Source organism: Pelobates fuscus, chromosome 5 (assembly GCF_036172605.1).
Source record: "Pelobates fuscus isolate aPelFus1 chromosome 5, aPelFus1.pri, whole genome shotgun sequence".
Taxonomy (NCBI): Eukaryota; Metazoa; Chordata; class Amphibia; order Anura; family Pelobatidae; genus Pelobates; species Pelobates fuscus.
The window spans coordinates 346,664,110-346,676,794 of record NC_086321.1 but is presented as its reverse complement, the minus strand read 5'-3'; the positions used below and the strand labels follow the sequence as shown (position 1 = coordinate 346,676,794).

The window sequence follows — 12,685 nt, the reverse complement described above, 5'->3', positions numbered from 1 at the left end:
TTGGTTCTTCGAACTCCCGAACAGTCAAAGTGGCCGCCATTCGACATTCGAACGCGTGGTGGCAGCCATCTTGTTCGCATGGGCTAAAACCGCGAATAGGCTTCAGGGGGACCTAGCCGCGAACGTCCTGGAACTATTTTCGACATGAAAACCTCGCGGTTCCCGGCCGGTCCCCCAGCGGCACTTAGCTGCGATTCTGTGGAACTGTTTTGGGCATGAAATCCTGCGTTCGCCTGGGCAAAACTATGACTTCCATAGAATTTCTGAACCCCTGGTCCGATCTGGGTGATTTTTGGATATGTTGTCCACCCAGATCAGGGCTGTCAGGGGATGTAAGATTTACGGGGATGTGTTATGTTTCTGGGTACTTATGGGACTTTATAAAAAGGGGTGTTTCTTCTGCCCGTGGAAATTAAGTTAATGCATTAACTCCCTGAATTATATCACGGGCAGAGGGGAGGGATTGTTTACTGTATGTGGGAGTATCTTACTGTTAATTACTGTTTTCATTGCCTCCGCTAAAATTGCGGTCTGAGACAGATTTTTGCCGGCTGGACGCTTAAACGATCACTGGAGAGAAAAGCAATGTTAATTACTGTTTTCATTGCCTCCGCTAAAATTGCATTCTGAGACAGCTTAAACAATCGCTGGAGAGAAAAGCAACTGGCCCGTGTGGGGATCGAACCCACGGCCTTGGCGTTATTAGCACCACGCTCTAACCAACTGAGCTAACCGGCCACGGCAGGGGGGAGCTGGCGTTCATGCTGATCCACACAAGCGAATGCTCCCGCGTCTTGTGCATATTAGAGGAGGCGGCCAAAGGAAATAAAAATAGCACTCCCCGTCGGGGAATCGAACCCCGGTCTCCCGCGTGACAGGCGGGGATACTCACCACTATACTAACGAGGATGAGCTGTGCAGTGACGGCGTGCGGCTCGCAGTCACGAGGATATTTGCGATATGTGACGAAAGCCACTGGGCTTTGGAGAAGACTACTTGCCAGCCTTTTACCCTGTGACTATGGCCCCTTTAATTTATTGCGGCAGAGAGACCCTAATTGTGCCTATTGGGACTTTAAACGTTGGTTCTTCGAACTCCCGAACAGTCAAAGTGGCCGCCATTCGACATTCGAACGCGTGGTGGCAGCCATCTTGTTCGCATGGGCTAAAACCGCGAATAGGCTTCAGGGGGACCTAGCCGCGAACGTCCTGGAACTATTTTCGACATGAAAACCTCGCGGTTCCCGGCCGGTCCCCCAGCGGCACTTAGCTGCGATTCTGTGGAACTGTTTTGGGCATGAAATCCTGCGTTCGCCTGGGCAAAACTATGACTTCCATAGAATTTCTGAACCCCTGGTCCGATCTGGGTGATTTTTGGATATGTTGTCCACCCAGATCAGGGCTGTCAGGGGATGTAAGATTTACGGGGATGTGTTATGTTTCTGGGTACTTATGGGACTTTATAAAAAGGGGTGTTTCTTCTGCCCGTGGAAATTAAGTTAATGCATTAACTCCCTGAATTATATCACGGGCAGAGGGGAGGGATTGTTTACTGTATGTGGGAGTATCTTACTGTTAATTACTGTTTTCATTGCCTCCGCTAAAATTGCGGTCTGAGACAGATTTTTGCCGGCTGGACGCTCAAACGATCACTGGAGAGAAAAGCAATGTTAATTACTGTTTTCATTGCCTCCGCTAAAATTGCATTCTGAGACAGCTTAAACAATCGCTGGAGAGAAAAGCAACTGGCCCGTGTGGGGATCGAACCCACGGCCTTGGCGTTATTAGCACCACGCTCTAACCAACTGAGCTAACCGGCCACGGCAGGGGGGAGCTGGCGTTCATGCTGATCCACACAAGCGAATGCTCCCGCGTCTTGTGCATATTAGAGGAGGCGGCCAAAGGAAATAAAAATAGCACTCCCCGTCGGGGAATCGAACCCCGGTCTCCCGCGTGACAGGCGGGGATACTCACCACTATACTAACGAGGATGAGCTGTGCAGTGACGGCGTGCGGCTCGCAGTCACGAGGATATTTGCGATATGTGACGAAAGCCACTGGGCTTTGGAGAAGACTACTTGCCAGCCTTTTACCCTGTGACTATGGCCCCTTTAATTTATTGCGGCAGAGAGACCCTAATTGTGCCTATTGGGACTTTAAACGTTGGTTCTTCGAACTCCCGAACAGTCAAAGTGGCCGCCATTCGACATTCGAACGCGTGGTGGCAGCCATCTTGTTCGCATGGGCTAAAACCGCGAATAGGCTTCAGGGGGACCTAGCCGCGAACGTCCTGGAACTATTTTCGACATGAAAACCTCGCGGTTCCCGGCCGGTCCCCCAGCGGCACTTAGCTGCGATTCTGTGGAACTGTTTTGGGCATGAAATCCTGCGTTCGCCTGGGCAAAACTATGACTTCCATAGAATTTCTGAACCCCTGGTCCGATCTGGGTGATTTTTGGATATGTTGTCCACCCAGATCAGGGCTGTCAGGGGATGTAAGATTTACGGGGATGTGTTATGTTTCTGGGTACTTATGGGACTTTATAAAAAGGGGTGTTTCTTCTGCCCGTGGAAATTAAGTTAATGCATTAACTCCCTGAATTATATCACGGGCAGAGGGGAGGGATTGTTTACTGTATGTGGGAGTATCTTACTGTTAATTACTGTTTTCATTGCCTCCGCTAAAATTGCGGTCTGAGACAGATTTTTGCCGGCTGGACGCTTAAACGATCACTGGAGAGAAAAGCAATGTTAATTACTGTTTTCATTGCCTCCGCTAAAATTGCATTCTGAGACAGCTTAAACAATCGCTGGAGAGAAAAGCAACTGGCCCGTGTGGGGATCGAACCCACGGCCTTGGCGTTATTAGCACCACGCTCTAACCAACTGAGCTAACCGGCCACGGCAGGGGGGAGCTGGCGTTCATGCTGATCCACACAAGCGAATGCTCCCGCGTCTTGTGCATATTAGAGGAGGCGGCCAAAGGAAATAAAAATAGCACTCCCCGTCGGGGAATCGAACCCCGGTCTCCCGCGTGACAGGCGGGGATACTCACCACTATACTAACGAGGATGAGCTGTGCAGTGACGGCGTGCGGCTCGCAGTCACGAGGATATTTGCGATATGTGACGAAAGCCACTGGGCTTTGGAGAAGACTACTTGCCAGCCTTTTACCCTGTGACTATGGCCCCTTTAATTTATTGCGGCAGAGAGACCCTAATTGTGCCTATTGGGACTTTAAACGTTGGTTCTTCGAACTCCCGAACAGTCAAAGTGGCCGCCATTCGACATTCGAACGCGTGGTGGCAGCCATCTTGTTCGCATGGGCTAAAACCGCGAATAGGCTTCAGGGGGACCTAGCCGCGAACGTCCTGGAACTATTTTCGACATGAAAACCTCGCGGTTCCCGGCCGGTCCCCCAGCGGCACTTAGCTGCGATTCTGTGGAACTGTTTTGGGCATGAAATCCTGCGTTCGCCTGGGCAAAACTATGACTTCCATAGAATTTCTGAACCCCTGGTCCGATCTGGGTGATTTTTGGATATGTTGTCCACCCAGATCAGGGCTGTCAGGGGATGTAAGATTTACGGGGATGTGTTATGTTTCTGGGTACTTATGGGACTTTATAAAAAGGGGTGTTTCTTCTGCCCGTGGAAATTAAGTTAATGCATTAACTCCCTGAATTATATCACGGGCAGAGGGGAGGGATTGTTTACTGTATGTGGGAGTATCTTACTGTTAATTACTGTTTTCATTGCCTCCGCTAAAATTGCGGTCTGAGACAGATTTTTGCCGGCTGGACGCTTAAACGATCACTGGAGAGAAAAGCAATGTTAATTACTGTTTTCATTGCCTCCGCTAAAATTGCATTCTGAGACAGCTTAAACAATCGCTGGAGAGAAAAGCAACTGGCCCGTGTGGGGATCGAACCCACGGCCTTGGCGTTATTAGCACCACGCTCTAACCAACTGAGCTAACCGGCCACGGCAGGGGGGAGCTGGCGTTCATGCTGATCCACACAAGCGAATGCTCCCGCGTCTTGTGCATATTAGAGGAGGCGGCCAAAGGAAATAAAAATAGCACTCCCCGTCGGGGAATCGAACCCCGGTCTCCCGCGTGACAGGCGGGGATACTCACCACTATACTAACGAGGATGAGCTGTGCAGTGACGGCGTGCGGCTCGCAGTCACGAGGATATTTGCGATATGTGACGAAAGCCAGTGGGCTTTGGAGAAGACTACTTGCCAGCCTTTTACCCTGTGACTATGGCCCCTTTAATTTATTGCGGCAGAGAGACCCTAATTGTGCCTATTGGGACTTTAAACGTTGGTTCTTCGAACTCCCGAACAGTCAAAGTGGCCGCCATTCGACATTCGAACGCGTGGTGGCAGCCATCTTGTTCGCATGGGCTAAAACCGCGAATAGGCTTCAGGGGGACCTAGCCGCGAACGTCCTGGAACTATTTTCGACATGAAAACCTCGCGGTTCCCGGCCGGTCCCCCAGCGGCACTTAGCTGCGATTCTGTGGAACTGTTTTGGGCATGAAATCCTGCGTTCGCCTGGGCAAAACTATGACTTCCATAGAATTTCTGAACCCCTGGTCCGATCTGGGTGATTTTTGGATATGTTGTCCACCCAGATCAGGGCTGTCAGGGGATGTAAGATTTACGGGGATGTGTTATGTTTCTGGGTACTTATGGGACTTTATAAAAAGGGGTGTTTCTTCTGCCCGTGGAAATTAAGTTAATGCATTAACTCCCTGAATTATATCACGGGCAGAGGGGAGGGATTGTTTACTGTATGTGGGAGTATCTTACTGTTAATTACTGTTTTCATTGCCTCCGCTAAAATTGCGGTCTGAGACAGATTTTTGCCGGCTGGACGCTTAAACGATCACTGGAGAGAAAAGCAATGTTAATTACTGTTTTCATTGCCTCCGCTAAAATTGCATTCTGAGACAGCTTAAACAATCGCTGGAGAGAAAAGCAACTGGCCCGTGTGGGGATCGAACCCACGGCCTTGGCGTTATTAGCACCACGCTCTAACCAACTGAGCTAACCGGCCACGGCAGGGGGGAGCTGGCGGTCATGCTGATCCACACAAGCGAATGCTCCCGCGTCTTGTGCATATTAGAGGAGGCGGCCAAAGGAAATAAAAATAGCACTCCCCGTCGGGGAATCGAACCCCGGTCTCCCGCGTGACAGGCGGGGATACTCACCACTATACTAACGAGGATGAGCTGTGCAGTGACGGCGTGCGGCTCGCAGTCACGAGGATATTTGCGATATGTGACGAAAGCCAGTGGGCTTTGGAGAAGACTACTTGCCAGCCTTTTACCCTGTGACTATGGCCCCTTTAATTTATTGCGGCAGAGAGACCCTAATTGTGCCTATTGGGACTTTAAACGTTGGTTCTTCGAACTCCCGAACAGTCAAAGTGGCCGCCATTCGACATTCGAACGCGTGGTGGCAGCCATCTTGTTCGCATGGGCTAAAACCGCGAATAGGCTTCAGGGGGACCTAGCCGCGAACGTCCTGGAACTATTTTCGACATGAAAACCTCGCGGTTCCCGGCCGGTCCCCCAGCGGCACTTAGCTGCGATTCTGTGGAACTGTTTTGGGCATGAAATCCTGCGTTCGCCTGGGCAAAACTATGACTTCCATAGAATTTCTGAACCCCTGGTCCGATCTGGGTGATTTTTGGATATGTTGTCCACCCAGATCAGGGCTGTCAGGGGATGTAAGATTTACGGGGATGTGTTATGTTTCTGGGTACTTATGGGACTTTATAAAAAGGGGTGTTTCTTCTGCCCGTGGAAATTAAGTTAATGCATTAACTCCCTGAATTATATCACGGGCAGAGGGGAGGGATTGTTTACTGTATGTGGGAGTATCTTACTGTTAATTACTGTTTTCATTGCCTCCGCTAAAATTGCGGTCTGAGACAGATTTTTGCCGGCTGGACGCTTAAACGATCACTGGAGAGAAAAGCAATGTTAATTACTGTTTTCATTGCCTCCGCTAAAATTGCATTCTGAGACAGCTTAAACAATCGCTGGAGAGAAAAGCAACTGGCCCGTGTGGGGATCGAACCCACGGCCTTGGCGTTATTAGCACCACGCTCTAACCAACTGAGCTAACCGGCCACGGCAGGGGGGAGCTGGCGTTCATGCTGATCCACACAAGCGAATGCTCCCGCGTCTTGTGCATATTAGAGGAGGCGGCCAAAGGAAATAAAAATAGCACTCCCCGTCGGGGAATCGAACCCCGGTCTCCCGCGTGACAGGCGGGGATACTCACCACTATACTAACGAGGATGAGCTGTGCAGTGACGGCGTGCGGCTCGCAGTCACGAGGATATTTGCGATATGTGACGAAAGCCACTGGGCTTTGGAGAAGACTACTTGCCAGCCTTTTACCCTGTGACTATGGCCCCTTTAATTTATTGCGGCAGAGAGACCCTAATTGTGCCTATTGGGACTTTAAACGTTGGTTCTTCGAACTCCCGAACAGTCAAAGTGGCCGCCATTCGACATTCGAACGCGTGGTGGCAGCCATCTTGTTCGCATGGGCTAAAACCGCGAATAGGCTTCAGGGGGACCTAGCCGCGAACGTCCTGGAACTATTTTCGACATGAAAACCTTGCGGTTCCCGGCCGGTCCCCCAGCGGCACTTAGCTGCGATTCTGTGGAACTGTTTTGGGCATGAAATCCTGCGTTCGCCTGGGCAAAACTATGACTTCCATAGAATTTCTGAACCCCTGGTCCGATCTGGGTGATTTTTGGATATGTTGTCCACCCAGATCAGGGCTGTCAGGGGATGTAAGATTTACGGGGATGTGTTATGTTTCTGGGTACTTATGGGACTTTATAAAAAGGGGTGTTTCTTCTGCCCGTGGAAATTAAGTTAATGCATTAACTCCCTGAATTATATCACGGGCAGAGGGGAGGGATTGTTTACTGTATGTGGGAGTATCTTACTGTTAATTACTGTTTTCATTGCCTCCGCTAAAATTGCGGTCTGAGACAGATTTTTGCCGGCTGGACGCTTAAACGATCACTGGAGAGAAAAGCAATGTTAATTACTGTTTTCATTGCCTCCGCTAAAATTGCATTCTGAGACAGCTTAAACAATCGCTGGAGAGAAAAGCAACTGGCCCGTGTGGGGATCGAACCCACGGCCTTGGCGTTATTAGCACCACGCTCTAACCAACTGAGCTAACCGGCCACGGCAGGGGGGAGCTGGCGTTCATGCTGATCCACACAAGCGAATGCTCCCGCGTCTTGTGCATATTAGAGGAGGCGGCCAAAGGAAATAAAAATAGCACTCCCCGTCGGGGAATCGAACCCCGGTCTCCCGCGTGACAGGCGGGGATACTCACCACTATACTAACGAGGATGAGCTGTGCAGTGACGGCGTGCGGCTCGCAGTCACGAGGATATTTGCGATATGTGACGAAAGCCACTGGGCTTTGGAGAAGACTACTTGCCAGCCTTTTACCCTGTGACTATGGCCCCTTTAATTTATTGCGGCAGAGAGACCCTAATTGTGCCTATTGGGACTTTAAACGTTGGTTCTTCGAACTCCCGAACAGTCAAAGTGGCCGCCATTCGACATTCGAACGCGTGGTGGCAGCCATCTTGTTCGCATGGGCTAAAACCGCGAATAGGCTTCAGGGGGACCTAGCCGCGAACGTCCTGGAACTATTTTCGACATGAAAACCTCGCGGTTCCCGGCCGGTCCCCCAGCGGCACTTAGCTGCGATTCTGTGGAACTGTTTTGGGCATGAAATCCTGCGTTCGCCTGGGCAAAACTATGACTTCCATAGAATTTCTGAACCCCTGGTCCGATCTGGGTGATTTTTGGATATGTTGTCCACCCAGATCAGGGCTGTCAGGGGATGTAAGATTTACGGGGATGTGTTATGTTTCTGGGTACTTATGGGACTTTATAAAAAGGGGTGTTTCTTCTGCCCGTGGAAATTAAGTTAATGCATTAACTCCCTGAATTATATCACGGGCAGAGGGGAGGGATTGTTTACTGTATGTGGGAGTATCTTACTGTTAATTACTGTTTTCATTGCCTCCGCTAAAATTGCGGTCTGAGACAGATTTTTGCCGGCTGGACGCTTAAACGATCACTGGAGAGAAAAGCAATGTTAATTACTGTTTTCATTGCCTCCGCTAAAATTGCATTCTGAGACAGCTTAAACAATCGCTGGAGAGAAAAGCAACTGGCCCGTGTGGGGATCGAACCCACGGCCTTGGCGTTATTAGCACCACGCTCTAACCAACTGAGCTAACCGGCCACGGCAGGGGGGAGCTGGCGTTCATGCTGATCCACACAAGCGAATGCTCCCGCGTCTTGTGCATATTAGAGGAGGCGGCCAAAGGAAATAAAAATAGCACTCCCCGTCGGGGAATCGAACCCCGGTCTCCCGCGTGACAGGCGGGGATACTCACCACTATACTAACGAGGATGAGCTGTGCAGTGACGGCGTGCGGCTCGCAGTCACGAGGATATTTGCGATATGTGACGAAAGCCACTGGGCTTTGGAGAAGACTACTTGCCAGCCTTTTACCCTGTGACTATGGCCCCTTTAATTTATTGCGGCAGAGAGACCCTAATTGTGCCTATTGGGACTTTAAACGTTGGTTCTTCGAACTCCCGAACAGTCAAAGTGGCCGCCATTCGACATTCGAACGCGTGGTGGCAGCCATCTTGTTCGCATGGGCTAAAACCGCAAATAGGCTTCAGGGGGACCTAGCCGCGAACGTCCTGGAACTATTTTCGACATGAAAACCTCGCGGTTCCCGGCCGGTCCCCCAGCGGCACTTAGCTGCGATTCTGTGGAACTGTTTTGGGCATGAAATCCTGCGTTCGCCTGGGCAAAACTATGACTTCCATAGAATTTCTGAACCCCTGGTCCGATCTGGGTGATTTTTGGATATGTTGTCCACCCAGATCAGGGCTGTCAGGGGATGTAAGATTTACGGGGATGTGTTATGTTTCTGGGTACTTATGGGACTTTATAAAAAGGGGTGTTTCTTCTGCCCGTGGAAATTAAGTTAATGCATTAACTCCCTGAATTATATCACGGGCAGAGGGGAGGGATTGTTTACTGTATGTGGGAGTATCTTACTGTTAATTACTGTTTTCATTGCCTCCGCTAAAATTGCGGTCTGAGACAGATTTTTGCCTGCTGGACGCTTAAACGATCACTGGAGAGAAAAGCAATGTTAATTACTGTTTTCATTGCCTCCGCTAAAATTGCATTCTGAGACAGCTTAAACAATCGCTGGAGAGAAAAGCAACTGGCCCGTGTGGGGATCGAACCCACGGCCTTGGCGTTATTAGCACCACGCTCTAACCAACTGAGCTAACCGGCCACGGCAGGGGGGAGCTGGCGTTCATGCTGATCCACACAAGCGAATGCTCCCGCGTCTTGTGCATATTAGAGGAGGCGGCCAAAGGAAATAAAAATAGCACTCCCCGTCGGGGAATCGAACCCCGGTCTCCCGCGTGACAGGCGGGGATACTCACCACTATACTAACGAGGATGAGCTGTGCAGTGACGGCGTGCGGCTCGCAGTCACGAGGATATTTGCGATATGTGACGAAAGCCACTGGGCTTTGGAGAAGACTACTTGCCAGCCTTTTACCCTGTGACTATGGCCCCTTTAATTTATTGCGGCAGAGAGACCCTAATTGTGCCTATTGGGACTTTAAACGTTGGTTCTTCGAACTCCCGAACAGTCAAAGTGGCCGCCATTCGACATTCGAACGCGTGGTGGCAGCCATCTTGTTCGCATGGGCTAAAACCGCGAATAGGCTTCAGGGGGACCTAGCCGCGAATGTCCTGGAACTATTTTCGACATGAAAACCTCGCGGTTCCCGGCCGGTCCCCCAGCGGCACTTAGCTGCGATTCTGTGGAACTGTTTTGGGCATGAAATCCTGCGTTCGCCTGGGCAAAACTATGACTTCCATAGAATTTCTGAACCCCTGGTCCGATCTGGGTGATTTTTGGATATGTTGTCCACCCAGATCAGGGCTGTCAGGGGATGTAAGATTTACGGGGATGTGTTATGTTTCTGGGTACTTATGGGACTTTATAAAAAGGGGTGTTTCTTCTGCCCGTGGAAATTAAGTTAATGCATTAACTCCCTGAATTATATCACGGGCAGAGGGGAGGGATTGTTTACTGTATGTGGGAGTATCTTACTGTTAATTACTGTTTTCATTGCCTCCGCTAAAATTGCGGTCTGAGACAGATTTTTGCCGGCTGGACGCTTAAACGATCACTGGAGAGAAAAGCAATGTTAATTACTGTTTTCATTGCCTCCGCTAAAATTGCATTCTGAGACAGCTTAAACAATCGCTGGAGAGAAAAGCAACTGGCCCGTGTGGGGATCGAACCCACGGCCTTGGCGTTATTAGCACCACGCTCTAACCAACTGAGCTAACCGGCCACGGCAGGGGGGAGCTGGCGTTCATGCTGATCCACACAAGCGAATGCTCCCGCGTCTTGTGCATATTAGAGGAGGCGGCCAAAGGAAATAAAAATAGCACTCCCCGTCGGGGAATCGAACCCCGGTCTCCCGCGTGACAGGCGGGGATACTCACCACTATACTAACGAGGATGAGCTGTGCAGTGACGGCGTGCGGCTCGCAGTCACGAGGATATTTGCGATATGTGACGAAAGCCACTGGGCTTTGGAGAAGACTACTTGCCAGCCTTTTACCCTGTGACTATGGCCCCTTTAATTTATTGCGGCAGAGAGACCCTAATTGTGCCTATTGGGACTTTAAACGTTGGTTCTTCGAACTCCCGAACAGTCAAAGTGGCCGCCATTCGACATTCGAACGCGTGGTGGCAGCCATCTTGTTCGCATGGGCTAAAACCGCGAATAGGCTTCAGGGGGACCTAGCCGCGAATGTCCTGGAACTATTTTCGACATGAAAACCTCGCGGTTCCCGGCCGGTCCCCCAGCGGCACTTAGCTGCGATTCTGTGGAACTGTTTTGGGCATGAAATCCTGCGTTCGCCTGGGCAAAACTATGACTTCCATAGAATTTCTGAACCCCTGGTCCGATCTGGGTGATTTTTGGATATGTTGTCCACCCAGATCAGGGCTGTCAGGGGATGTAAGATTTACGGGGATGTGTTATGTTTCTGGGTACTTATGGGACTTTATAAAAAGGGGTGTTTCTTCTGCCCGTGGAAATTAAGTTAATGCATTAACTCCCTGAATTATATCACGGGCAGAGGGGAGGGATTGTTTACTGTATGTGGGAGTATCTTACTGTTAATTACTGTTTTCATTGCCTCCGCTAAAATTGCGGTCTGAGACAGATTTTTGCCGGCTGGACGCTTAAACGATCACTGGAGAGAAAAGCAATGTTAATTACTGTTTTCATTGCCTCCGCTAAAATTGCATTCTGAGACAGCTTAAACAATCGCTGGAGAGAAAAGCAACTGGCCCGTGTGGGGATCGAACCCACGGCCTTGGCGTTATTAGCACCACGCTCTAACCAACTGAGCTAACCGGCCACGGCAGGGGGGAGCTGGCGTTCATGCTGATCCACACAAGCGAATGCTCCCGCGTCTTGTGCATATTAGAGGATGCGGCCAAAGGAAATAAAAATAGCACTCCCCGTCGGGGAATCGAACCCCGGTCTCCCGCGTGACAGGCGGGGATACTCACCACTATACTAACGAGGATGAGCTGTGCAGTGACGGCGTGCGGCTCGCAGTCACGAGGATATTTGCGATATGTGACGAAAGCCACTGGGCTTTGGAGAAGACTACTTGCCAGCCTTTTACCCTGTGACTATGGCCCCTTTAATTTATTGCGGCAGAGAGACCCTAATTGTGCCTATTGGGACTTTAAACGTTGGTTCTTCGAACTCCCGAACAGTCAAAGTGGCCGCCATTCGACATTCGAACGCGTGGTGGCAGCCATCTTGTTCGCATGGGCTAAAACCGCGAATAGGCTTCAGGGGGACCTAGCCGCGAATGTCCTGGAACTATTTTCGACATGAAAACCTCGCGGTTCCCGGCCGGTCCCCCAGCGGCACTTAGCTGCGATTCTGTGGAACTGTTTTGGGCATGAAATCCTGCGTTCGCCTGGGCAAAACTATGACTTCCATAGAATTTCTGAACCCCTGGTCCGATCTGGGTGATTTTTGGATATGTTGTCCACCCAGATCAGGGCTGTCAGGGGATGTAAGATTTACGGGGATGTGTTATGTTTCTGGGTACTTATGGGACTTTATAAAAAGGGGTGTTTCTTCTGCCCGTGGAAATTAAGTTAATGCATTAACTCCCTGAATTATATCACGGGCAGAGGGGAGGGATTGTTTACTGTATGTGGGAGTATCTTACTGTTAATTACTGTTTTCATTGCCTCCGCTAAAATTGCGGTCTGAGACAGATTTTTGCCGGCTGGACGCTTAAACGATCACTGGAGAGAAAAGCAATGTTAATTACTGTTTTCATTGCCTCCGCTAAAATTGCATTCTGAGACAGCTTAAACAATCGCTGGAGAGAAAAGCAACTGGCCCGTGTGGGGATCGAACCCACGGCCTTGGCGTTATTAGCACCACGCTCTAACCAACTGAGCTAACCGGCCACGGCAGGGGGGGGAGCTGGCGTTCATGCTGATCCACACAAGCGAATGCTCCCGCG

At 50.4% G+C, this 12,685-nt stretch overlaps 23 non-coding genes across 23 annotated transcripts; all 23 read right to left on the bottom strand.

The window, feature by feature from the left end:
- Positions 1 to 664: 664 nt before the first annotated feature.
- On the bottom strand, positions 665 to 738 carry TRNAI-AAU (transfer RNA isoleucine (anticodon AAU)). The gene has a single exon. It is a non-coding gene; the product is annotated as a tRNA-Ile (tRNA).
- A 99-nt stretch (positions 739 to 837) lies between these two features.
- On the bottom strand, positions 838 to 909 carry TRNAD-GUC (transfer RNA aspartic acid (anticodon GUC)). Its single transcript has one exon. It is a non-coding gene; the product is annotated as a tRNA-Asp (tRNA).
- An 836-nt stretch (positions 910 to 1,745) lies between these two features.
- On the bottom strand, positions 1,746 to 1,819 carry TRNAI-AAU (transfer RNA isoleucine (anticodon AAU)). Its single transcript has one exon. It is a non-coding gene; the product is annotated as a tRNA-Ile (tRNA).
- A 99-nt stretch (positions 1,820 to 1,918) lies between these two features.
- TRNAD-GUC (transfer RNA aspartic acid (anticodon GUC)) lies at positions 1,919 to 1,990 on the bottom strand. Its single transcript has one exon. It is a non-coding gene; the product is annotated as a tRNA-Asp (tRNA).
- An 836-nt stretch (positions 1,991 to 2,826) lies between these two features.
- TRNAI-AAU (transfer RNA isoleucine (anticodon AAU)) lies at positions 2,827 to 2,900 on the bottom strand. Its single transcript has one exon. It is a non-coding gene; the product is annotated as a tRNA-Ile (tRNA).
- A 99-nt stretch (positions 2,901 to 2,999) lies between these two features.
- TRNAD-GUC (transfer RNA aspartic acid (anticodon GUC)) lies at positions 3,000 to 3,071 on the bottom strand. Its single transcript has one exon. It is a non-coding gene; the product is annotated as a tRNA-Asp (tRNA).
- Positions 3,072 to 3,907: 836 nt separating this feature from the next.
- On the bottom strand, positions 3,908 to 3,981 carry TRNAI-AAU (transfer RNA isoleucine (anticodon AAU)). The gene has a single exon. It is a non-coding gene; the product is annotated as a tRNA-Ile (tRNA).
- Positions 3,982 to 4,080: 99 nt separating this feature from the next.
- Positions 4,081 to 4,152, bottom strand: TRNAD-GUC (transfer RNA aspartic acid (anticodon GUC)). The gene has a single exon. It is a non-coding gene; the product is annotated as a tRNA-Asp (tRNA).
- Positions 4,153 to 4,988: 836 nt separating this feature from the next.
- Positions 4,989 to 5,062, bottom strand: TRNAI-AAU (transfer RNA isoleucine (anticodon AAU)). Its single transcript has one exon. It is a non-coding gene; the product is annotated as a tRNA-Ile (tRNA).
- Positions 5,063 to 5,161: 99 nt separating this feature from the next.
- Positions 5,162 to 5,233, bottom strand: TRNAD-GUC (transfer RNA aspartic acid (anticodon GUC)). Its single transcript has one exon. It is a non-coding gene; the product is annotated as a tRNA-Asp (tRNA).
- An 836-nt stretch (positions 5,234 to 6,069) lies between these two features.
- On the bottom strand, positions 6,070 to 6,143 carry TRNAI-AAU (transfer RNA isoleucine (anticodon AAU)). Its single transcript has one exon. It is a non-coding gene; the product is annotated as a tRNA-Ile (tRNA).
- Positions 6,144 to 6,242: 99 nt separating this feature from the next.
- On the bottom strand, positions 6,243 to 6,314 carry TRNAD-GUC (transfer RNA aspartic acid (anticodon GUC)). Its single transcript has one exon. It is a non-coding gene; the product is annotated as a tRNA-Asp (tRNA).
- An 836-nt stretch (positions 6,315 to 7,150) lies between these two features.
- On the bottom strand, positions 7,151 to 7,224 carry TRNAI-AAU (transfer RNA isoleucine (anticodon AAU)). Its single transcript has one exon. It is a non-coding gene; the product is annotated as a tRNA-Ile (tRNA).
- Positions 7,225 to 7,323: 99 nt separating this feature from the next.
- TRNAD-GUC (transfer RNA aspartic acid (anticodon GUC)) lies at positions 7,324 to 7,395 on the bottom strand. The gene has a single exon. It is a non-coding gene; the product is annotated as a tRNA-Asp (tRNA).
- An 836-nt stretch (positions 7,396 to 8,231) lies between these two features.
- Positions 8,232 to 8,305, bottom strand: TRNAI-AAU (transfer RNA isoleucine (anticodon AAU)). The gene has a single exon. It is a non-coding gene; the product is annotated as a tRNA-Ile (tRNA).
- A 99-nt stretch (positions 8,306 to 8,404) lies between these two features.
- TRNAD-GUC (transfer RNA aspartic acid (anticodon GUC)) lies at positions 8,405 to 8,476 on the bottom strand. Its single transcript has one exon. It is a non-coding gene; the product is annotated as a tRNA-Asp (tRNA).
- An 836-nt stretch (positions 8,477 to 9,312) lies between these two features.
- On the bottom strand, positions 9,313 to 9,386 carry TRNAI-AAU (transfer RNA isoleucine (anticodon AAU)). The gene has a single exon. It is a non-coding gene; the product is annotated as a tRNA-Ile (tRNA).
- A 99-nt stretch (positions 9,387 to 9,485) lies between these two features.
- TRNAD-GUC (transfer RNA aspartic acid (anticodon GUC)) lies at positions 9,486 to 9,557 on the bottom strand. Its single transcript has one exon. It is a non-coding gene; the product is annotated as a tRNA-Asp (tRNA).
- Positions 9,558 to 10,393: 836 nt separating this feature from the next.
- On the bottom strand, positions 10,394 to 10,467 carry TRNAI-AAU (transfer RNA isoleucine (anticodon AAU)). Its single transcript has one exon. It is a non-coding gene; the product is annotated as a tRNA-Ile (tRNA).
- Positions 10,468 to 10,566: 99 nt separating this feature from the next.
- TRNAD-GUC (transfer RNA aspartic acid (anticodon GUC)) lies at positions 10,567 to 10,638 on the bottom strand. The gene has a single exon. It is a non-coding gene; the product is annotated as a tRNA-Asp (tRNA).
- An 836-nt stretch (positions 10,639 to 11,474) lies between these two features.
- TRNAI-AAU (transfer RNA isoleucine (anticodon AAU)) lies at positions 11,475 to 11,548 on the bottom strand. Its single transcript has one exon. It is a non-coding gene; the product is annotated as a tRNA-Ile (tRNA).
- A 99-nt stretch (positions 11,549 to 11,647) lies between these two features.
- On the bottom strand, positions 11,648 to 11,719 carry TRNAD-GUC (transfer RNA aspartic acid (anticodon GUC)). Its single transcript has one exon. It is a non-coding gene; the product is annotated as a tRNA-Asp (tRNA).
- An 836-nt stretch (positions 11,720 to 12,555) lies between these two features.
- Positions 12,556 to 12,629, bottom strand: TRNAI-AAU (transfer RNA isoleucine (anticodon AAU)). Its single transcript has one exon. It is a non-coding gene; the product is annotated as a tRNA-Ile (tRNA).
- Between the last annotated feature and the right edge of the window lie 56 nt (positions 12,630 to 12,685).